Below are 24,531 nucleotides of genomic sequence, written 5' to 3'. Positions count from 1 at the left end.
GGAGCGGGCCCCCCTTAGGTCAGACAGCGCCCCCCCCCCCCCCCTTTATGAAAAGTTCTGGATCCGCCACTGGGCTGATCATAAAATTTAGAATGGAAATGGGGAATGTGTCAAAGAGACAACAACCCGACCATAGAGCAGACAACAGCCGAAGGCCACCAATGAGTCTTCAATGCAGCGAGAAACCCCCTCACCCGGAGGCGTCCTTCAGCTGGCCCCTAAACAAATATGTATACTAGTTCAGTGATAATGGACGTCATACTAAACTCCAAATTATACACAAGAAACTAAAATAAAAAATTCGTAAGGGTTTCGCGGAACCCAGTGTCTCGCCTATTTTTGCTGTTAATCGCAGGCTCAACAAAAATGAGGGAAAAAAATAAAAATATTCCTCTCGATACTATCTTTTGATTGTAAGAAGCTTCTGTCCAAGTTTAGTAAAAATCCAGGATAGTTTATGAATCTAATAAATGTTTTAAAAACTTTAACTGCAGACTGTATGTAATGCTAACTGGAAGAAAAACTTAAGTCCATTTATAAGTAAAATACGGAAAAACAGGAACAAAATTTCCTTCTAGATACTAGCTTTTGATCATTAACAAGCTTCTGTCCAAGTTTGGTACAAATCCAGGATAGTTTAAGAAAGTAATTAAAATTTTAAAAACTTTAACCACAGAGTGAATGTAATGTTTCCTGGCAGAAAAACTAAGTCCATTTATAAGTAAAATACGGAAAAAATGGATTTTTTTTTTACAAAATTTACTTCTGGATACTATCTTATGATCATAAACAAGCTTCTGTCCTAGTTTTGGTAGAAATCAAGGATAGTTTAAGAAAGTTATTAAAATTTCAAAAACTTTAACCAGAGAGTGAATATTTGTGGACGCCGCCGACGCTGGCGGAATGTAGGATCGCTATGTCTCGCTTTTTCGACAAAAGTCGATAGCTCGACAAAAATGATACAAGACTAACAAAGGCCAGAGGCTCCTGACTTGGGACAGGCGCAAAAATGCGGCGGGGTTAAACATGTTTTTTGAGATCTCAACCCTCCCCCTATACCTCTAGCCAATGTAGATCAATGTAGAAAAAAACAAACTAGTGTATTGTTGACACTGCAACTGACACCGCAACTTATACCACAGTCCGGAACAGTACACCAAATCTGTTTTTTTTATACTTTGTCAAGGTGAGAAAAAAGCTTTTAAGAATTATTGAAAATTTGACCAAGACTGACATTACAACACAAATAATGCATATTTGAGGGGTCATTCCTTTCTTTTTTAATGTGATGTGCCAAAAAGAAGTTATTTTGTATTAATAGTTATATCCTAACTATTTCTATGTGAAATTTGTAGTATTTTGGCCTGATTAAAAAAAACATAAAAATTCTGGCCTTATAGTAGTTTCACCAGAGATATTTTTGAAAAGTTTACAACAAGGGTAGCCACGTGACAATAAAAGCTAATTTTCAACAGAAAATGCACTACACAATCTATACCTCCAAATTAGCACATGTGAAACCACATAATTATACAAACTGACCACTAAAAACACAGCAAAAAATCTCATTTGTGTACAGAGCACAGTGTAGCATGAAGGAACATTAACAGACCAAAAAGGAGTTAAAAAAATTATTTTAAACCAAATGTACTCATTGTGTGCTTTGAAAAATTGTACAATGGTTCACAAGTTTGTAAAACTTGTCTGATCCTATTTATATCCTGGATCTGAAATAAAATAGTCATACACTTAACCTAACCAAGTGATTGAAATAAAATCCTGTGAAACACCCTTCAGAAACCTCTTTCCTGTGACCTGCATTTGCCATCCAGATTTGGCAAACTAGATCTAAGATATCTAGTGATCAGATACACCTAGCTGCTTGCAGAAAACCATCAAAATGAACCTTGAACTGTATTTGATGATCCATGATATTGTGTACAATTTCAAAGCATCAATTTGGTCAAATTATCCAGAAATTAAAGAAATACCATTTTTTAAGGTAATCTTAGGGCATTACTATTGAATGGGAAATGTGAAAAACATCAAAATCTAACTTGACCTGCACTTCATGGTCTATGACATTGTTTTTTTTTCAAGTTTTTGTTCTCCAGCAGTATAGTCAGTAACAGAAAACCAAATTTTTAAGGTATCTTGGGGCACATTTCTCTTGAATGGTAAATGTCAAAACCATATTAAAAGCAAACTAGACCTGTGTTCATTTCAACAGATTTGGTAAAGCAGTATTGTCATGGAAACCCAGATTTTAGCGGTAAATATGGCATTTCTTGTTCAATGTAAATGTCAAAACCATCAAAATCAAACTTTTCCTGCATTTTATGGTCCATGACATTGCCTTGATATATTTTAATATATATATACATGTATATATATATAAAGTGCCTAGAAAATCAACCTAACAATGTTAGAGTAGATCTGATTCTTTACATCCTCCCCGACTGGGTCTGGAACCTGTACTTTTCAGTTTATACTTCTACGACAACACTGACAACACCTCCTAGCATTGCGCAGACGCCTTATCTCCTCATCTAACTATAGCTGATTATATACTATATATAGTATCATAACTTCTTTCCCTCAAATAAATAGGCTCAACAAAACAAATGTTTGAATTGTTTTACAATTGTCATTTCGGGGGATTTTATAGCTGACTATGCGGTATGGGTTTTGCTCATTGTTAAAGGCCGTACAGTGACCTATAGTTGTTAATTTCTATGTCATTTGGTCTCTTGTGGAGTGTTGTCTAATTGGTAATCACACCAGATTTTTTTTTTATATATTCATACTGCCAATAACCCAGACATCTTGAATTCATAGGATTCTTTCCACTAAATACATTTAACCTAACTACTTAAAGAAATACACAACACAAACTTATGTTTTTTGACTAGCTCGAGTACTGCATATTGTGAGCTGCCGATTTAATAAGACAAATTACACACTATACATTATACAATATGAATTCAATAACTTATACTAGAAAAATAATCTCATGTCAACCTTTTGCATTTGAAAAACTGAATAACTACATTTCAATGTTCCGTGGCCAACCAGGAAAAACCCATTTTAGGAAACCTGTGTCCTTTTGTCAATGCCAGCGAAACTCTAAGTGTAGGACCTCACTCCGGGAAATGAGTAAAAGAAAACATAATTTTGTTTGAATATATGTAAGTAAAAAAGAAATCTTGTCATTAGGACTACGGCTATAAAAAATTTGGTACAAAAGTCGAAATACGATTACGTTTGTATAGCCATTCCACCTACATGAAAATTAATTTAAAAAATACAAAATTATGCAAATCTTTGTTCTCTTAAAGATCCTTAAAAAAATACAATGTTCACAAAATACTTACAAATTTCAGTTCACTTTACAACCTAATTTTTGGTGCTAAAATTCCTACGCCTACATGTATTACATGTGTGCAAGAAGACAATCAATTCCTGTTATACTTATATGCCTTAGGAATTTTTTATTATTAAAAACAACATACATGAATATAACTCATAAGCATAAAAATATATGATAGATAACCTAAATAAAATCATTATAACTGCAGGCGACTTAGCCTTAAAAAAGAAGAAAACTATGAAAAAATATTAAAAGAAAGTTAATAACAGAAAGCAAAAGTTATGGTATGATTACAGTCTTAAGAAAATAAAACAAGAACTAGATCATAAATGCAATCGATTGCAAAAGTATAGCAATGACCAATACATTAGAGGGTCATATTTTAAATGCCTAAAACATTACAGAAAAACGAGAAAAGATAAATGTAAGTTAAAGAGTTATTTCTTTAATAAGCTAGATAATCTTAAAAATGAAAATCCTAAAGCCTATTGGAAATTAGTTGAAAAATTAAAAGGAGATAACAATGATAAAAAGGAAACAAATATCAGTTTGGAAGATTGGGAGTTTCATTTTAAATCCCTAAATAAAAATACAATTGCTGAAAATGAATCAATTCTACAGGAGCTTAATAATTTAGAAAAAACTAATATTTTTAATGAATTAAGACTTTCAAGATTACAGAGTCTGAACTACTAAAAGCTATTAAATCTTTAAAGAATGGCAAATCCTGTGGATTAAATATGATACTAAATGAAATAATTAAGTACTGCCAATCAATTTTTAACCCACTATTTTTAAAAGCTTTTAATAGATTTTTTTCCGCAGGAATCTATCTAAAATATGGTCAAAGAGAATATTTCAACTATACATACAAAGGGGTCAATATATGATCCTTCAAACTATAGAGGTATAACAATAAGTGACACTATTGGTCAACTTTTTAACAGAATATTAAATAAAATAGACTGACAGCCTTTTTTTGAGAAGAAAAAACTCATTTGTAAAGAGCAAATTGGATTTAACAGAGGATGTAGTACATCTGATCATACGTTTGTAATAAAAACTCTTATACAAAAATACATAAGAAATAAATCCCAACAATTATATGCATGTTTTGTAGACATTAAACGTGCATTTGACTCTGTATGAATTCGCAGCCATGTCCGGTCAGAATGGAGACGTTAAATCCAATGCCTTGTGTAGAGTGCCAAGCTGTATACATGTTAATAACCTTTGCAACAACTCTGAAGGATACGGAGAATTAATCAAACAATTATTTCCTTCAGCCACAGTAATAGTTATCTGAAAAAGAAATAGACACTTTTCAATTTTCTGTCATATTTTAAGAAACTGAAATAGGCAACAAATAGCAAACTGGGAATTACAATTAAAGGAGAGAAACTTTCCAAAATAATCATTTTTCCCTTCCTTAAACTTGACATGTCCTTCCAGAAAACATTAAATTGTAATAAGATTATAAAAACCATGGGAATTTACAAGATCTTAAATAAAAAAGTTTATAAATCTATATAATAGTTCTTTCTTACCTTTAAAATTCAACTCCAATGGCCATTTCCAACATCAATCTGTAAGGACAAGCTGTAATGCTAACCTGAAATATATAATGCTTAGTCATTCAAAATAGTTAGAAAAGAATCTTTGTTGCTATACTTATGTTCATTATATAGAAATAGGTGATATATAACATATCAAGGTAAAAGACGATGCAGAGAACACATCAATGTGACGAAACCCAACAACACAAACAAATATGACTTCTATGTAATCAATTCAAATCTTTTAAACATTTATATGAGGACTTTGTCCCCAATAACAGTGGGAAAATCAATAAAACAAAAAATAAATATAAAAATAAATATACAAATGTAATCAAAATAATTAACTTTTTCAGTTTCCCGCATTTGTGCAGAAATCTTTTCTCTTCTTGTAAACAACTCACAATGGCAAACAATCCTATCAAGTTTGCGAGCTTTCTGTCAAATGGTCTTAGGAGTTGCATTCATAAGGTGACACTGTTACAATACTCAAAATAAATAGTCGAAGTCCCTATAGAAATGGCCAGGTCTAAATAATGGTATATGGCCTTTTTTAGGCGACCATACGGTATGGGATTTTTCTTATTGTTGAAAGCCGTACCGTTGCCTATAATTGCTTTCATCCACTTCATTTGAACTTTGGTGGACAGTTGTCTCATTGGCAATCATACCACATCTCCATATTTTTATAACTATACATGACGGGGAAACAATCCCATTACGTATGGGAGCTTTCTGTAAGAGTCTCAAGAGTTGTGGTGTTCAGAAGGTGTTTTATGGTCATAATACTTAAAATTGCAATCAACATCCCATCACTTCTTTAATAATAGTCGAATCAAAATAGTGGTATATTATGGTCAACTACACATGATGGAAAACAATTTGACCAAGTATGAAGGCTTTCCGTCTAATCCCATATCCCGCTTATCATTGTAATAATAACCCTTGTAATTTCATGTCTCCTCCCAAACTGTTTCCTGCACAATACTTTCCCTTTCCCATGTCAAGGTTATAAAAAATCGGCCAATCCCACTTCACACTTGGACCCCCAGGAGACCACATGCCAGGCTTCTGTCATAAAAACTCACAGGCATAACAAAATTCAAGGGCATTTACATAATCTGTAATCAACAAGTTCATAAATCTATGCAATGGTTCTTTCTTACCTTAAAAGTCAGCTCCAATGATCATTCTAAACCTCAACCCGTACTGAAAAGCAGTAATTATTGCTAGCCTGAAAAAGTAAAATGCTTAGTCAATAAAAATTCTTAAAAAATAAATAGAATCAGTGTTGGAATATTGCTTGCATATTATTGTGGATTTCTTTATTTTCTTGGGCACCAATTTATTTTATATTAAGGAACAATTGTATTTTTGTGGGTACTTTATTTCGTGGTTTTGCCAAAGTCTGCAAACAAAAATAGTCTTTACAATGACATCCATGTAACCAATTCAAATCTTTAGAACATTTAGTCAAGAAAAAAACAACATTTTACCTCTTACAACTTTAAGCCTTGAGCACATTTTATTTCCTTTAAACTTATTTTATAATAATAAAAGGAGTAGGCCTGGTAAGACCCCTTTTTGGCCCCAAAATATAGCATTTTTACAAATTTGTTTAAATGTAAACTTTTAGCTATTTATTGCAAAGAAGAATACTTCTGTTCCATTAATATGGGCTGATTTTGACAATACAATGCACATGCATCGGGTAATAACATCAGAAATTCATGCAATATTACTGAAATCTTCACAATTTTAGCATTTGTGCTAATTTTACGGTGGTTTTTGTCTAAAATGAAAGTGGCCGCATTTGTGTTCCATCTTAATATTTAAATATATGTTGTATTTGATGATAATACATAACAAATATAAAGGTCGAGACTGAACACAAATGCAGCCACTTTCATTTTAGACAAAAACCATCTGAAAAGTGACATTTTATGGATTATTTGATAGATTTTTCGTATTTAAGCCTCTATTTGAGGGTCTTTTATGACCAAATCAGTCCAAATCTTTTACATACACTAATTGAATCGACTGAAGTAGACACTTGCGTGAATGTCAAAAATCTTTCATTAGATGTACTTCGAATATTAGGCCAAAACGAGCCCTTACCAGACCTTCTCCTTTGTTTAAATAGACGAATTATATACCTACTTGTATATTAGAAATATTATACCACCAAGTCTTACTCCCCATTCATGAAAACTTTGGCACTAAAATAACCTAAAAAGGAATTAGAATTGACACAAATTATATATTTTACAAATCTGTTAAATTTCCAACCTAAATTTTTTTTTAAATTCTGTATTCTGATTGCATAATAGTGAGTTATCTCCCACTGAAAGAAACATGCTTGCTGTTTATTGTACTAGTCTCCCCTTGAAGGATAAAATTCTATCTCGGGATTTACTTTTCACGTTATAAAATTTTATTTGTGTACCTGGAAAACATTTGTCAAACTGATAAATTATCTATTTCTGTGTTGTAAATGTGCAAAATAAGAAAAATGTGTGTTGCCTTATGTACTTTATCACATTTTTCTAGATAATGTACAGAAATTGGTTGGCTTAAATATACTTGCGTTATTTCTTTCATGTCATGGCCTCAGACTTGGGTGAAGATTAATGTAATAATTAATCTTCCTTGGAGCTTCAATATAGAAAGAAAAAACTGGCATTAATGGCAGCGAACATCATTGGTCAGTTGCCCTTTTAGACTATATATCATTCATTATTTTCATTTTAAATAGTAATGAAGACAGTAAAATGATATAATTATTATTTCCAAAATTAATGTGTGCTTCGAATTATCAGAAAACGGTGGCTAAGTTAACCAAAACAATCTGATGTGTACATTTTGAACAGAAAACAATCTAAATCAAGCCATATTTTCCCAATTTCTTAAAAAAAAAAAATGCAGATAAATATGTATATCTCCAAATTGTCAATGTTAAGCGACTATTTGTTGTAATAATTATTTCAGAAATTAATGTGATGCATGTTTTATGTCAAATCCTAAATTGGGGTATAAGTATATTTAATATTACAATACATTCTTATTAAAATATATTTCATAAGAATATAAATTTGACAAAGAAATTTTGGACCATTTTGTAATGAAATTTCAAGCAGTTTTTCCAGGAGAAAACTGATTTTAAATACCTAACAAATATTATAATAGTTTAAAGTACAATTGTAATAACCAAATACTTACATGTTATTTATCTCCAATTTTCAATGAAATAATCTTCATCTTCTGCGACTGAAACTTGGTAAGGCCTGCTACTTTAAGCATCTTGTCCTGGTCTTCACCAATGGCTCTATTTTCAGGGTCTATGCTGTAAACATCTTCTTCATAGTATCTGAAACAAAAACAAAATTATTTGTAGACAGATGCTGATAAACTCAAATAAAATTTTACATATATTCAACAGTGAGCAAAAAAAAGACAGTTCAAAAATATCAAACCAAATATAAAACTTTTAATAAAGTTTGCTTATTTAAAAAATAAAACTTTTTTCAAAATATTTAGAAAGAAAAAACTGGCATTTATGGCAGCCAACACCATTGGTCAATTGCTCTTTTTGGCTATATATCATTAACTATTTTCATTTTAAATCTTTATTATTTAAAGCTTCAATGAAACAATCTTCATGTTCTGTGACTGAAACTTGGTAAGGCCTGCTACTGTAATAAAAACTAAAATTATAATTAGATCTTGAGTGGTAGTAGTTCATTGTTAAATTATCAGAAGTTGGTGGCTAACCAGGGATGATTTCAGGTGTTTTTCAAATGGGTCCATTAACCATCAAATTGGGAATTTTCATCCCAATGGGGATTTTTTTTATGCATAAAATCTTTGAAGAAATAACATTTTTTGCCTGGAAAAACAGAAAATGTATTTCGTTTTACCTGTACACTGCAGTTAAAAGTTTAACGGTCAGACTTTTGCCTTGAGGAAATAGAGCCAGACAAGATATAAAATATGATTTTTCATAAAACAAGTTTCCGACATATTATATAACCTGACTTGCTGGGCGATCTGCATTTACGAGATCAGTGCCCTTTAAATTCATCAATGTTATATAAAAAATAAAAATTTGCTCTCTGCAGAGGTCTGCTTTTACGAGGCCCATCCTGACAAAAAGCATCATTTATATGATCTGCTGGGTGATCTGGTTTTACGAGATCAATTACTCCCATAGCATTTTCGTCAATTGTATCTGAGAGGTCTACTTTTATGAGACCAAAGATATTGAGAAAAAAAATAATAAACCACAAGTTACCATGATTGAATAATTGTTAATAAAATGAGATCGTTGACAGCATTCTTATCCGGATTTTTAAACGCTTTGACAACAAACTGTGAAAAATTATAGTTGCCTAAATCAGTGACGTAAATTTTTTTTTCCTGAATTGGGAATTTGTGTTCTAATAAATTTTTTTGGGCTCCGCCAGACAATTTTAGGCCCCTAAGCAGCCCTGAACTATACAGCAGAATCATCCCTGCTAACCAAAACAATCTGATGTATAATTTTGAGCAGAAATTATCAAAATTCAACTGAATCTTCAAACAATCTAAATCAAGCCATTGTTTCCAAATTACTTATTTGAAAAAAGAAATTTTGGACCATTTTGTAATTAAATTTCCAGCGGTTTCCCTAGGGAAAAACTGATTTTAATTACCTAAAAAAGCTATGTAAAGATTTGTTAAGTACAATAATAATAACCAAATACTTACATGCTACTCATCTCTAATCTTCATGTTCTTTGACTGAAACTTGGTAAGGCCTGCTACTGTAATAAAAACTAACATTATAATTAGATCATATTTATAAGATTAAAATAAAATATACTTCCCTTTAATTTTCATCTCCTGGTCTTCGTCAATGGCTCCATTTTCGGGGTCTTTGCTGTAAACATCTTCTTCATAGTATCTGAAACAAAAACAAAATTATTTATAGACAGATGCTGATAAACTCAAATAAAATTTACATATATTCAACAGTGAGCAAAAAAAAAAAAAGACAGTTCAAAAATATCAAACCAAATATAAAACTTTTAATAAAGTTTGCTTATTTAAAAAATAAAACTTTTTTCAAAATATTTAGAAAGAAAAAACTGGCATTAATGGCAGCCAACATCATTGGTCAATTGCTCTTTTTGACTATATATCATTAACTATTTTCATTTTAAATCTTTATTTTAATCAGTAATGAAGACCGTTGAATGATATAATCATTATTTTCGAAATTAATGTGTGCGTCAAATTATCACAAGTTGGTGGCTATTCAAAACAATCTGATGTATACACTTGAACAGAAATGATTAAAATTCAACTGAATTTCAAACAATCTAAATCAGGTCATATTTTCCCCAATTACTTATAGAAAAATGCAGATGAATATGTAAATTTCCAGGGAAAAACTGATTTTAATGACCTAACAAATATGAACATAGTTTTAAGTACAATTATATTGCTTGCATATTATTGTGGATTTCTTTATTTTCTTGGGCACCAATTTATTTTATATTAAGGAACAATTGTATTTTTGTGGGTACTTCATTTCGTGGTTTTGCCAAAGTCTGCATACAAAAATTAAGTCTTTACAATGACATCCATTGTAACCAATTCAAATCTTTAGAACATTTAGTCAAGAAAAAAACAACATATTTACCTCTTACAACTTTAAGCCTTGAGCACATTTTATTTCCTTTAAACTTATTTTATAAAAATAAAAGGAGTAGGCCTGGTAAGACCCCTTTTTGGCCCCAAAATATAGCATTTTTACAAATTTGTTTAAATGTAAACTTTTAGCTATTTATTGCAAAGAAGAATACTTCTGTTCCATTAATATGGGCTGATTTTGACAATACAATGCACATGCATCAAGTAATAACATCAGAAATTCATGCAATACTACTGAAATCTTCACAATTTTAGCATTTGTGCTAATTTTACGGTGGTTTTTGTTAAAAATTGAAGTGGCCGCATTTGTGTTCTGTCTTAATATTTAAATATATGTTGTATTTGATGATAATACATAACATATATAAAGGTTGAGACTGAACACGAATGCGGCCACTTTCATTTTAGACAAAAACCATCTGAAAAGTGACATTTTATGGATTATTTGATAGATTTTTCGTATTTAAGCCTCTATTTGAGCGTCTTTTATGACCAAATCGGTCCAAATCTTTTACATACACTAATTGAATCGACTGAAGTAGACACTTGCGTGTTTAAAAAATGTCAAAAATCTTTCCATTAATATGGGCTGATTTTGACAATACAATGCACATGCATCAAGTAATAACATCAGAAATTCATGCAATACTACTGAAATCTTCACAATTTTAGCATTTGTGCTAATTTTACGGTGGTTTTTGTTAAAAATTGAAGTGGCCGCATTTGTGTTCTGTCTTAATATTTAAATATATGTTGTATTTGATGATAATACATAACATATATAAAGGTTGAGACTGAACACGAATGCGGCCACTTTCATTTTAGACAAAAACCATCTGAAAAGTGACATTTTATGGATTATTTGATAGATTTTTCGTATTTAAGCCTCTATTTGAGCGTCTTTTATGACCAAATCAGTCCAAATCTTTTACATACACTTATTGAATCGACTGAAGTAGACACTTGCGTGTTTAAAAAATGTCAAAAATCTTTCATTAGATGTACTTCATTATTAGGCCAAAACAAACCCTTACCAGACCTTCTCCTTTGTTTAAATAGAGGAATTATATACCTACTTGTATATTAGAAATATTATACCACCAAGTCTTACTCCCCATTCATGAAAACATTGGCACTAATATAACCTAAAAAGGAATTAGAATTGACACAAATTATATATTTTACAAATCTGTTAAATTGCCAACCTAAATTTTTTTTTAAATTCTGTATTCTAATTGCATAATAGTGAGTTATCTCCCACTGAAAGAAACATTCTTGCTGTTTATTGTACTAGTCTCCCCTTGAAGGATAAAATTCTATCTCAGGATTTACTTTTCACGTTATAAAATTTTATTTGTGTACCTGGAAAACATTTGTTAACCTGATAAATTATCTATTTCTGTGTTGTAAATGTGCAAAATAAGAAAAATGTGTGTTGCCTTATGTACTTTATCACATTTTTCTAGATAATGTACAGAAATTGGTTGGCTTAAATATACTTGCGTTATTTCTTTCATGTCATGGCCTCAGACTTGGGTGAAGATTAATGTAATAATTAATCTTCCTTGGAGCTTCAATATAGAAAGAAAAAACTGGCATTAATGGCAGCGAACATCATTGGTCAGTTGCCCTTTTAGACTATATATCATTCATTATTTTCATTTTAAATAGTAAGAAGACAGTTAAATGATATAATAATTATTTCCAAAATTAATGTGTGCTTCGAATTATCAGAAAATGGTGGCTAAGTTAACCAAAACAATCTGATGTGTACATTTTGAACAGAAAACAATCTAAATCAAGCCATTTTTTCCCAATTACTTAAAAAAAAAATGCAGATAAATATGTATATATCCAAATTGTCAATGTTAAGCAACTATTCGTTGTAATAATTATTTCAGAAATTAATGTGATGAATGTTTTATGTCAAATCCTAAATTGGGGTATAAGTATATTTAATATTACAATACATTCTTATTAAAATATATTTCATAAGAGTATAAATTTGACAAAGAAATTTTGGACCATTTTTTTAATGAAATTTCAAGCAGTTTTTCCAGGAGAAAACTGATTTTAAATACCTAACAAATATTATCATAGTTTAAAGTACAATTGTAATAACCAAATACTTACATGTTATTTATCTCCAATTTTCAATGAAATAATCTTCATCTTCTGCGACTGAAACTTGGTAAGGCCTGCTACTTTAAGCATCTTGTCCTGGTCTTCGCCAATGGCTCCATTTTTCGGGGTCTTTGCTGTAAACATCTTCTAATAGTATCTGAAACAAAGACAAAATTATTTATAGACAGATGCTGATAAACTCAAATAAAATTTACATATATTCAACAGTGAGCAAAAAAAAAAAGACAGTTCAAAAATATCAAACCAAATATAAAACTTTTAATAAAGTTTGCTTATTTAAAAAATTAAACTTTTATCAAAATATTTAGAAAGAAAAAACTGGCATTAATGGCAGCCAACATCATTGGTCAATTGCTCTTTTTGACTATATGTCATTAACTTATTTTCATTTTAAATCTATATTTCAATCAGTAATGAAGACGGTTTATGACCAAATCAGTCCAAATCTTTTACATACACTAATTGAATCGACTGAAGTAGACACTTGCGTGTTTAAAAAATGTCAAAAATCTTTCATTAGATGTACTTCATTATTAGGCCAAAACGAACCCTTACCAGACCTCCTTTGTTTAAATAGAGGAATTATATACCTACTTGTATATTAGAAATATTATACCACCAAGTCTTACTCCCCATTCATGAAAACATTGGCACTAATATAACCTAAAAAGGAATTAGAATTGACACAAATTATATATTTTACAAATCTGTTAAATTGCCAACCTAAATTTTTTTTTAAATTCTGTATTCTAATTGCATAATAGTGAGTTATCTCCCACTGAAAGAAACATTCTTGCTGTTTATTGTACTAGTCTCCCCTTGAAGGATAAAATTCTATCTCAGGATTTACTTTTCACGTTATAAAATTTTATTTGTGTACCTGGAAAACATTTGTTAACCTGATAAATTATCTATTTCTGTGTTGTAAATGTGCAAAATAAGAAAAATGTGTGTTGCCTTATGTACTTTATCACATTTTTCTAGATAATGTACAGAAATTGGTTGGCTTAAATATACTTGCGTTATTTCTTTCATGTCATGGCCTCAGACTTGGGTGAAGATTAATGTAATAATTAATCTTCCTTGGAGCTTCAATATAGAAAGAAAAAACTGGCATTAATGGCAGCGAACATCATTGGTCAGTTGCCCTTTTAGACTATATATCATTCATTATTTTCATTTTAAATAGTAAGAAGACAGTTAAATGATATAATAATTATTTCCAAAATTAATGTGTGCTTCGAATTATCAGAAAATGGTGGCTAAGTTAACCAAAACAATCTGATGTGTACATTTTGAACAGAAAACAATCTAAATCAAGCCATTTTTTCCCAATTACTTAAAAAAAAAATGCAGATAAATATGTATATATCCAAATTGTCAATGTTAAGCAACTATTCGTTGTAATAATTATTTCAGAAATTAATGTGATGAATGTTTTATGTCAAATCCTAAATTGGGGTATAAGTATATTTAATATTACAATACATTCTTATTAAAATATATTTCATAAGAGTATAAATTTGACAAAGAAATTTTGGACCATTTTTTTAATGAAATTTCAAGCAGTTTTTCCAGGAGAAAACTGATTTTAAATACCTAACAAATATTATCATAGTTTAAAGTACAATTGTAATAACCAAATACTTACATGTTATTTATCTCCAATTTTCAATGAAATAATCTTCATCTTCTGCGACTGAAACTTGGTAAGGCCTGCTACTTTAAGCATCTTGTCCTGGTCTTCGCCAATGGCTCCATTTTTCGGGGTCTTTGCTGTAAACATCTTCTAATAGTATCTGAAACAAAGACAAAATTATTTATAGACAGATGCTGATAAACTCAAATAAAATTTACATATATTCAACAGTGAGCAAAAAAAAAAAGACAGTTCAAAAATATCAAACCAAATATAAAACTTTTAATAAAGTTTGCTTATTTAAAAAATTAAACTTTTATCAAAATATTTAGAAAGAAAAAACTGGCATTAATGGCAGCCAACATCATTGGTCAATTGCTCTTTTTGACTATATGTCATTAACTATTTTCATTTTAAATCTTTATTTTAACCAGTAATGAAGACGGTTTAATGATATAATCATTATTTTTCGAAATTAATGTGTGTGTCAAATGATCACAAGTTGGTGGCTATTCAAAACAATCTGATGTATACACTTGAACAGAAATGATTAAAATTCAACTGAATTTCAAACAATCTAAATCAGGTCATATTTTCCCAATTACTTGTAAAAAAATGCAGATAAATATGTAAATTTCCAGGGAAAAACTGATTTTAATGACCTAACAAATATGAACATAGTTTTAAGTACAATTGTATAACCAAATACTTACATGCTACTCATTTCCAATCTTCAATGAAACAATCTTCATGTTCTGTGACTGACTGGAACTTGGTAAGGCCTGCTACTGTAATAGAACTAAAATTATAATTAGACTAAAATTAAATATACTTTCCTTTAATTTTTTTGTCCTGGTCTTAGTCAATGGCTCCATTTTCGGGGTCTTTGCTGTAAACATCTTCTTCATAGTATCTGAAACAAAGACAAAATTATTTATAGACAGATGCTGATAAACTCAAATAAAATTTACATATATTCAACAATGAGCAAAAAAAAAAAGACAGTTCAAAAATATCAAACCAAATATAAAACTTTTAATAAAGTTTGCTTATTTAAAAAATAAATTTTTTTTCAAAATATTTAGAAAGAAAAAACTGGCACTAATGGCAGCCAAAATCATTGGTCAATTGCTCTTTTTAACTATATATCATTAACTATTTTCATTTTAAATCTTTATTTTAATCAGTAATGAAGACGGTTTAATGATATAATCATTATTTTCGAAATTAATGTGTGCGTCAAATTATCACAAATTGGTGGCTATTCAAAACAATCTGTATACATGTATACACTTGAACAGAAATGATTAAAATTCAACTGAATTTCGAACAATCTAAATCAGGTCATATTTTCCCAATTACTTATAGAAAAATGCAGATGAATATGTAAATTTCCAGGGAAAAACTGATTTTAATGACCTAACAAATGATTAAAATTCAATTGAATTTCAAACAATCTAAATTAAGTCATATTTTCCAAATTACTTTAAAAAAATCGACTAAATATGTAGATATCCAAATTGACAATCGGAAACTTTACTTTCGTTCAGGTGAGATTATTAGAGAAAGGGTTTCCAAATTGTCAATGTTAAGAGAATATTTGCTGTTATAATTAATTCAGAAATTAATGTGATGCATGTTTTAATTCAAATCCTAAATTGGAGTACAAATAAAAAAGAAGATGTGGTATGATTGGCAATGAGACAACTCTCCACAAGAGACCAAATGACACAGAAATTAACAACTATAGGTCATCGTACGGCCTTCAACAATGAGCAAAGCCCATACTGCACAGTCAGCTATAAATAGCCCCAAAATGACAATGTAAAACAATTCAAACGAGAATACTAAGTATACTTTCTTTAAGAGAATATTTGCAGTTATAATTAATTCAGAAATTAATGTGATGCATACTAAGTATACTTTCTTTAAGAGAATATTTGCAGTTATAATTAATTAAGAAATTAATGTGATGCATGTTTTAATTCAAATCCTAAATTGGAGTACAAACAAAAAAGATGTGGTATGATTGCCAATGAGACAACTCTCCACAAGAGACCAAATGACACAGAAATTAACAACTATAGGTCACCGTACGGCCTTCAACAATGAGCAAAGCCCATACTGCACAGTCAGCTATAAAAGGCCCCGAAATGACAATGTAAAACAATTCAAACGAGAATACTAAGTATACTTTCTTTAAGAGAATATTTGCAGTTATAATTAATTCAGAAATTAATGTGATGCATACTAAGTATACTTTCTTTAAGAGAATATTTGCAGTTATAATTAATTCAGAAATTAATGTGATGTATGTTTTAATTCAAATCCTAAATTGGAGTACAAATAAAAAAGAAGATGTGGTATGATTGCCAATGAGACAACTCTCCACAAGAGACCAAATGACACAGAAATTAACAACTATAGGTCACCGTACGGCCTTCAACAATGAGCAAAGCCCATACTGCACAGTCAGCTATTAAAGGCCCCGAAATGACAATGTAAAACAATTCAAACGAGAATACTAAGTATACTTTCTTATTAAAATATATTTCATTAGAGTATAAATTTGAAAAAGAAATTTTGGACTAATTTGTAATAAATTTTCAAGCTGTTTCTCCAGGGAAAACTGATTTTATTACCTTACAACTATTAACAGTTTAAGTACAATTGTAATGACAAAATACCTACATCATCATCTAGGCATCAACAATTATATCATCTCCATGTCTAGGACTGTACGTTCTTCTTCTCTCTGGTCTCCCGTCTATCTGTAATACATATTCAAATTATTTTAATATCTATCAGACAACTATTAATAAATAAAAAAAATATATACTTACTTTCCGATGCATATGTTACCTGTCCTGACGTAAATATCCTGGGGCTGGTATCTGAAACAAAAACAAAATAAGTTCAAAAATATTGTTACCAAATATAAAACTTAAAAAATTTGCTACTTTAATTTTATTTTTCTTTCAAAATATCTATAAAGAAAAACTGGCATTAATGGCAGCAGCCATCATCATTGCTCAATTGCTCTTTTTGACTATATATCATTAACTTATTTTCATTTTAAATCTATATTTCAATCAGTAATGAAGACGGTTTAATGAAATAATCATTATTTCCGAAATTAATGTGCGTGTCAAATTATCAGAAGTTGGTGGCTAACCAAAACAATCTGATGTATACATTTTGAACAGAAATGATTAAAATTCAACTGAATTTCAAACAATCTAAATCAAGTCTTATTTTCCAAATTACTTTAAAAAAATCGACTAAATATGTAGATATCCAAATTGACAATCGGAAACTTTACTTTCGTTCAGGTGAGACTATTAGAGAAAGGGTTTCCAAATTGTCAATGTTAAGAGAATATTTGCTGTTATAAATAATTCAGAAATTAATGTGATGCATGTTTTAATTCAAATCCTAAATTGGAGTACAAATAAAAAAGAAGATGTGGTATGATTGGCAATGAGACAACTCTCCACAAGAGACCAAATGACACAGAAATTAACAACTATAGGTCACCGTACGGCCTTCAACAATGAGCAAAGCCCATACTGCACAGTCAGCTATAAAAGGCCCCGAAATGACAATGTAAAACAATTCAAACGAGAATACTAAGTATACTTTCTTTAAGAGAATATTTGCAGTTATAATTAATTCAGAAATTAATGTGATGCATACTAAGTATACTTTCTTTAAGAGAATATTTGCAGTTATAATTAATTCAGAAATTAATGTGATGCATGTTTTAATTCAAATCCTAAATTGGAGTACAAATAAAAAAGAAGATGTGGTATGATTGCCAATGAGACAACTCTCCACAAGAGACCAAATGACACAGAAATTAACAACTATAGGTCACCGTACGGCCTTCAACAATGAGCAAAGCCCATACTGCACAGTCAGCTATTAAAGGCCCCGAAATGACAATGTAAAACAATTCAAACGAGAATACTAAGTATACTTTCTTATTAAAATATATTTCATTAGAGTATAAATTTGAAAAAGAAATTTTGGACTAATTTGTAATAAATTTTCAAGCTGTTTCTCCAGGGAAAACTGATTTTATTACCTTACAACTATTAACAGTTTAAGTACAATTGTAATGACAAAATACCTACATCATCATCTAGGCATCAACAATTATATCATCTCCATGTCTAGGACTGTACGTTCTTCTTCTCTCTGGTCTCCCGTCTATCTGTAATACATATTCAAATTATTTTAATATCTATCAGACAACTATTAATAAATAAAAAAAATATATACTTACTTTCCGATGCATATGTTACCTGTCCTGACGTAAATATCCTGGGGCTGGTATCTGAAACAAAAACAAAATAAGTTCAAAAATATTGTTACCAAATATAAAACTTAAAAAATTTGCTACTGTAATTTTTTTTTTCTTTCAAAATATCTATAAAGAAAAACTGGCATAAATGGCAGCAGTCATCATCATTGCTCAATTGCACTTTTTGACTATATATCATTAACTTATTTTCATTTTAAATCTATATTTCAATCAGTAATGAAGACGGTTTAATGATATAATCATTATTTCCGAAATTAATGTGCGTGTCAAATTATCAGAAGTTGGTGGCTAACCAAAACAATCTGATGTATACATTTTGAACAGAAATGATTAAAATTCAACTGAATTTCAAACAATCTAAATCAAGTCATATTTTCCAAATTACTTTAAAAAAATCGACTAAATATGTAGATATCCAAATTGACAATCGGAAACTTTACTTTCGTTCAGGTGAGACTATTAGAGAAAGGGTTTCCAAATTGTCAATGTTAAGAGAATATTTGCTGTTATAATTAATTCAGAAATTAATGTGATGCATGTTTTAATTCAAATCCTAAATTGGAGTACAAATAAAAAAGAAGATGTGGTATGATTGGCAATGAGACAACTCTCCACAAGAGACCAAATGACACAGAAATTAACAACTATAGGTCACCGTACGGCCTTCAACAATGAGCAAAGCCCATACTGCACAGTCAGCTATAAAAGGCCTCCAAAATGACAATGTAAAACAATTCAAACGAGAATACTAAGTATACTTTCTTTAAGAGAATATTTGCAGTTATAATTAATTCAGAAATTAATGTGATGCATACTAAGTATACTTTCTTTAAGAGAATATTTGCAGTTATAATTAATTCAGAAATTAATGTGATGTATGTTTTAATTCAAATCCTAAATTTGAGTACAAATAAAAAAGAAGATGTGGTATGATTGCCAATGAGACAACTCTCCACAAGAGACCAAATGACACAGAAATTAACAACTATAGGTCACCGTACGGCCTTCAACAATGAGCAAAGCCCATACTGCACAGTCAGCTATTAAAGGCCCCGAAATGACAATGTAAAACAATTCAAACGAGAATACTAAGTATACTTTCTTATTAAAATATATTTCATTAGAGTATAAATTTGAAAAAGAAATTTTGGACTAATTTGTAATAAATTTTCAAGCTGTTTCTCCAGGGAAAACTGATTTTATTACCTTACAACTATTAACAGTTTAAGTACAATTGTAATGACAAAATACCTACATCATCATCTAGGCATCAACAATTATATCATCTCCATGTCTAGGACTGTACGTTCTTCTTCTCTCTGGTCTCCCGTCTATCTGTAATACATATTCAAATTATTTTAATATCTATCAGACAACTATTAATAAATAAAAAAAATATATACTTACTTTCCGATGCATATGTTACCTGTCCTGACGTAAATATCCTGGGGCTGGTATCTGAAACAAAAACAAAATAAGTTCAAAAATATTGTTACCAAATATAAAACTTAAAAAATTTGCTACTTTAATTTTATTTTTCTTTCAAAATATCTATAAAGAAAAACTGGCATTAATGGCAGCAGCCATCATCATTGCTCAATTGCTCTTTTTGACTATATATCATTAACTTATTTTCATTTTAAATCTATATTTCAATCAGTAATGAAGACGGTTTAATGAAATAATCATTATTTCCGAAATTAATGTGCGTGTCAAATTATCAGAAGTTGGTGGCTAACCAAAACAATCTGATGTATACATTTTGAACAGAAATGATTAAAATTCAACTGAATTTCAAACAATCTAAATCAAGTCTTATTTTCCAAATTACTTTAAAAAAATCGACTAAATACGTAGATATCCAAATTGACAATCGGAAACTTTACCTTCGTTCAGGTGAGACTATTAGAGAAAGGGTTTCCAAATTGTCAATGTTAAGAGAATATTTGCTGTTATAAATAATTCAGAAATTAATGTGATGCATGTTTTAATTCAAATCCTAAATTGGAGTACAAATAAAAAAGAAGATGTGGTATGATTGGCAATGAGACAACTCTCCACAAGAGACCAAATGACACAGAAATTAACAACTATAGGTCACCGTACGGCCTTCAACAATGAGCAAAGCCCATACTGCACAGTCAGCTATAAAAGGCCCCGAAATGACAATGTAAAACAATTCAAACGAGAATACTAAGTATACTTTCTTTAAGAGAATATTTGCAGTTATAATTAATTCAGAAATTAATGTGATGCATACTAAGTATACTTTCTTTAAGAGAATATTTGCAGTTATAATTAATTCAGAAATTAATGTGATGCATGTTTTAATTCAAATCCTAAATTGGAGTACAAATAAAAAAGCGATGTGGTATGATTGCCAATGAGACAACTCTCCACAAGAGACCAAATGACACAGAAATTAACAACTATAGGTCACCGTACGGCCTTCAACAATGAGCAAAGCCCATACTGCACAGTCAGCTATTAAAGGCCCCGAAATGACAATGTAAAACAATTCAAACGAGAATACTAAGTATACTTTCTTATTAAAATATATTTCATTAGAGTATAAATTTGAAAAAGAAATTTTGGACTAATTTGTAATAAATTTTCAAGCTGTTTCTCCAGGGAAAACTGATTTTATTACCTTACAACTATTAACAGTTTAAGTACAATTGTAATGACAAAATACCTACATCATCATCTAGGCATCAACAATTATATCATCTCCATGTCTAGGACTGTACGTTCTTCTTCTCTCTGGTCTCCCGTCTATCTGTAATACATATTCAAATTATTTTAATATCTATCAGACAACTATTAATAAATAAAAAAAATATATACTTACTTTCCGATGCATATGTTACCTGTCCTGACGTAAATATCCTGGGGCTGGTATCTGAAACAAAAACAAAATAAGTTCAAAAATATTGTTACCAAATATAAAACTTAAAAAATTTGCTACTTTAATTTTATTTTTCTTTCAAAATATCTATAAAGAAAAACTGGCATTAATGGCAGCAGCCATCATCATTGCTCAATTGCTCTTTTTGACTATATATCATTAACTTATTTTCATTTTAAATCTATATTTCAATCAGTAATGAAGACGGTTAAATGAAATAATCATTATTTCCGAAATTAATGTGCGTGTCAAATTATCAGAAGTTGGTGGCTAACCAAAACAATCTGATGTATACATTTTGAACAGAAATGATTAAAATTCAACTGAATTTCAAACAATCTAAATCAAGTCATATTTTCCAAATTACTTTAAAAAAATCGACTAAATATGTAGATATCCAAATTGACAATCGGAAACTTTACTTTCGTTCAGGTGAGACTATTAGAGAAAGGGTTTCCAAATTGTCAATGTTAAGAGAATATTTGCTGTTATAAATAATTCAGAAATTAATGTGATGCATGTTTTAATTCAAATCCTAAATTGGAGTACAAATAAAAAAGAAGATGTGGTATGATTGGCAATGAGACAACTCTCCACAAGAGACCAAATGACACAGAAATTAACAACTATAGGTCACCGTAATGCCTTCAACAATGAGCAAAGCCCATACTGCACAGTCAGCTATAAAAGGCCCCGAAATGACAATGTAAAACAATTCAAACGAGAATACTAAGTATACTTTCTTTAAGAGAATATTTGCAGTTATAATTAATTCAGAAATTAATGTGATGCATACTAAGTATACTTTCTTTAAGAGAATATTTGCTGTTATAATTAATTCAGAAATTAATGTGATGTATGTTTTAATTCAAATCCTAAATTTGAGTACAAATAAAAAAGAAGATGTGGTATGATTGCCAATGAGACAACTCTCCACAAGAGACCAAATGACACAGAAATTAACAACTATAGGTCACCGTACGGCCTTCAACAATGAGCAAAGCCCATACTGCACAGTCAGCTATTAAAGGCCCCGAAATGACAATGTAAAACAATTCAAACGAGAATACTAAGTATACTTTCTTTATTAAAATATATTTCATTAGAGTATAAATTTGAAAAAGAAATTTTGGACTAATTTGTAATAAATTTTCAAGCTGTTTCTCCAGGGAAAACTGATTTTATTACCTTACAACTATTAACAGTTTAAGTACAATTGTAATGACAAAATACCTACATCATCATCTAGGCATCAACAATTATATCATCTCCATGTCTAGGACTGTACGTTCTTCTTCTCTCTGGTCTCCCGTCTATCTGTAATACATATTCAAATTATTTTAATATCTATCAGACAACTATTAATAAATAAAAAAAATATATACTTACTTTCCGATGCATATGTTACCTGTCCTGACGTAAATATCCTGGGCTGGTATCTGAAACAAAAACAAAATAAGTTCAAAAATATTGTTACCAAATATAAAACTTAAAAAATTTGCTACTTTAATTTTATTTTTCTTTCAAAATATCTATAAAGAAAAACTGGCATTAATGGCAGCAGCCATCATCATTGCTCAATTGCTCTTTTTGACTATATATCATTAACTTATTTTCATTTTAAATCTATATTTCAATCAGTAATGAAGACGGTTTAATGAAATAATCATTATTTCCGAAATTAATGTGCGTGTCAAATTATCAGAAGTTGGTGGCTAACCAAAACAATCTGATGTATACATTTTGAACAGAAATGATTAAAATTCAACTGAATTTCAAACAATCTAAATCAAGTCATATTTTCCAAATTACTTTAAAAAAATCGACTAAATATGTAGATATCCAAATTGACAATCGGAAACTTTACTTTCGTTCAGGTGAGACTATTAGAGAAAGGGTTTCCAAATTGTCAATGTTAAGAGAATATTTGCTGTTATAATTAATTCAGAAATTAATGTGATGCATGTTTTAATTCAAATCCTAAATTGGAGTACAAATAAAAAAGAAGATGTGGTATGATTGGCAATGAGACAACTCTCCACAAGAGACCAAATGACACAGAAATTAACAACTATAGGTCACCGTACGGCCTTCAACAATGAGCAAAGCCCATACTGCACAGTCAGCTATAAAAGGCCCCGAAATGACAATGTAAAACAATTCAAACGAGAATACTAAGTATACTTTCTTTAAGAGAATATTTGCAGTTATAATTAATTCAGAAATTAATGTGATGCATACTAAGTATACTTTCTTTAAGAGAATATTTGCAGTTATAATTAATTCAGAAATTAATGTGATGCATGTATTAATTCAAATCCTAAATTGGAGTACAAATAAAAAAGAAGATGTGGTATGATTGCCAATGAGACAACTCTCCACAAGAGACCAAATGACACAGAAATTAACAACTATAGGTCACCGTACGGCCTTCAACAATGAGCAAAGCCCATACTGCACAGTCAGCTATTAAAGGCCCCGAAATGACAATGTAAAACAATTCAAACGAGAATACTAAGTATACTTTCTTATTAAAATATATTTCATTAGAGTATAAATTTGAAAAAGAAATTTTGGACTAATTTGTAATAAATTTTCAAGCTGTTTCTCCAGGGAAAACTGATTTTATTACCTTACAACTATTAACAGTTTAAGTACAATTGTAATGACAAAATACCTACATCATCATCTAGGCATCAACAATTATATCATCTCCATGTCTAGGACTGTACGTTCTTCTTCTCTCTGGTCTCCCGTCTATCTGTAATACATATTCAAATTATTTTAATATCTATCAAACAACTATTAATAAATAAAAAAAATATATACTTACTTTCCGATGCATATGTTACCTGTCCTGACGTAAATATCCTGGGGCTGGTATCTGAAACA

At 29.9% G+C, this 24,531-nt stretch overlaps 2 long non-coding RNA genes across 23 annotated transcripts in view; both read right to left on the bottom strand.

Moving 5' to 3' along the window:
- The window catches only part of LOC127735025 (uncharacterized), a 154,939-nt gene that overhangs the window by 40,381 nt on the left and 90,027 nt on the right, over positions 1 to 24,531 (bottom strand). For 19 of the 21 annotated variants that reach the window (XR_007997942.1, XR_007997934.1, XR_007997941.1 and 16 more), the window contains one exon: positions 6,093 to 6,160. The exons of the other annotated variants lie outside the window; for them this stretch is intronic. This is a non-coding gene — a long non-coding RNA (uncharacterized LOC127735025). The remainder of the gene's footprint in view (positions 1 to 6,092; positions 6,161 to 24,531) is intronic. 21 annotated transcript variants of the gene reach the window in all.
- Positions 7,515 to 13,425, bottom strand: LOC127735027 (uncharacterized). Of its 2 annotated transcripts, none has more exons than XR_007997947.1 (4): positions 13,360 to 13,425; positions 9,673 to 9,868; positions 8,146 to 8,293; positions 7,515 to 7,581 (listed from the first exon to the last, which is right to left on the bottom strand). It is a non-coding gene; the product is annotated as an uncharacterized LOC127735027 (long non-coding RNA). The 2 variants fall into 2 exon arrangements; XR_007997946.1 differs by lacking the exon at positions 13,360 to 13,425 and adding an exon at positions 11,697 to 11,762.

This window comes from Mytilus californianus, unplaced genomic scaffold (assembly GCF_021869535.1).
Source record: "Mytilus californianus isolate M0D057914Y unplaced genomic scaffold, xbMytCali1.0.p SCAF_3, whole genome shotgun sequence".
Lineage (NCBI taxonomy): Eukaryota > Metazoa > Mollusca > Bivalvia > Mytilida > Mytilidae > Mytilus > Mytilus californianus.
Note: the sequence above shows the minus strand (reverse complement) of the source record. Positions and strands in the feature narration are given on the sequence as shown.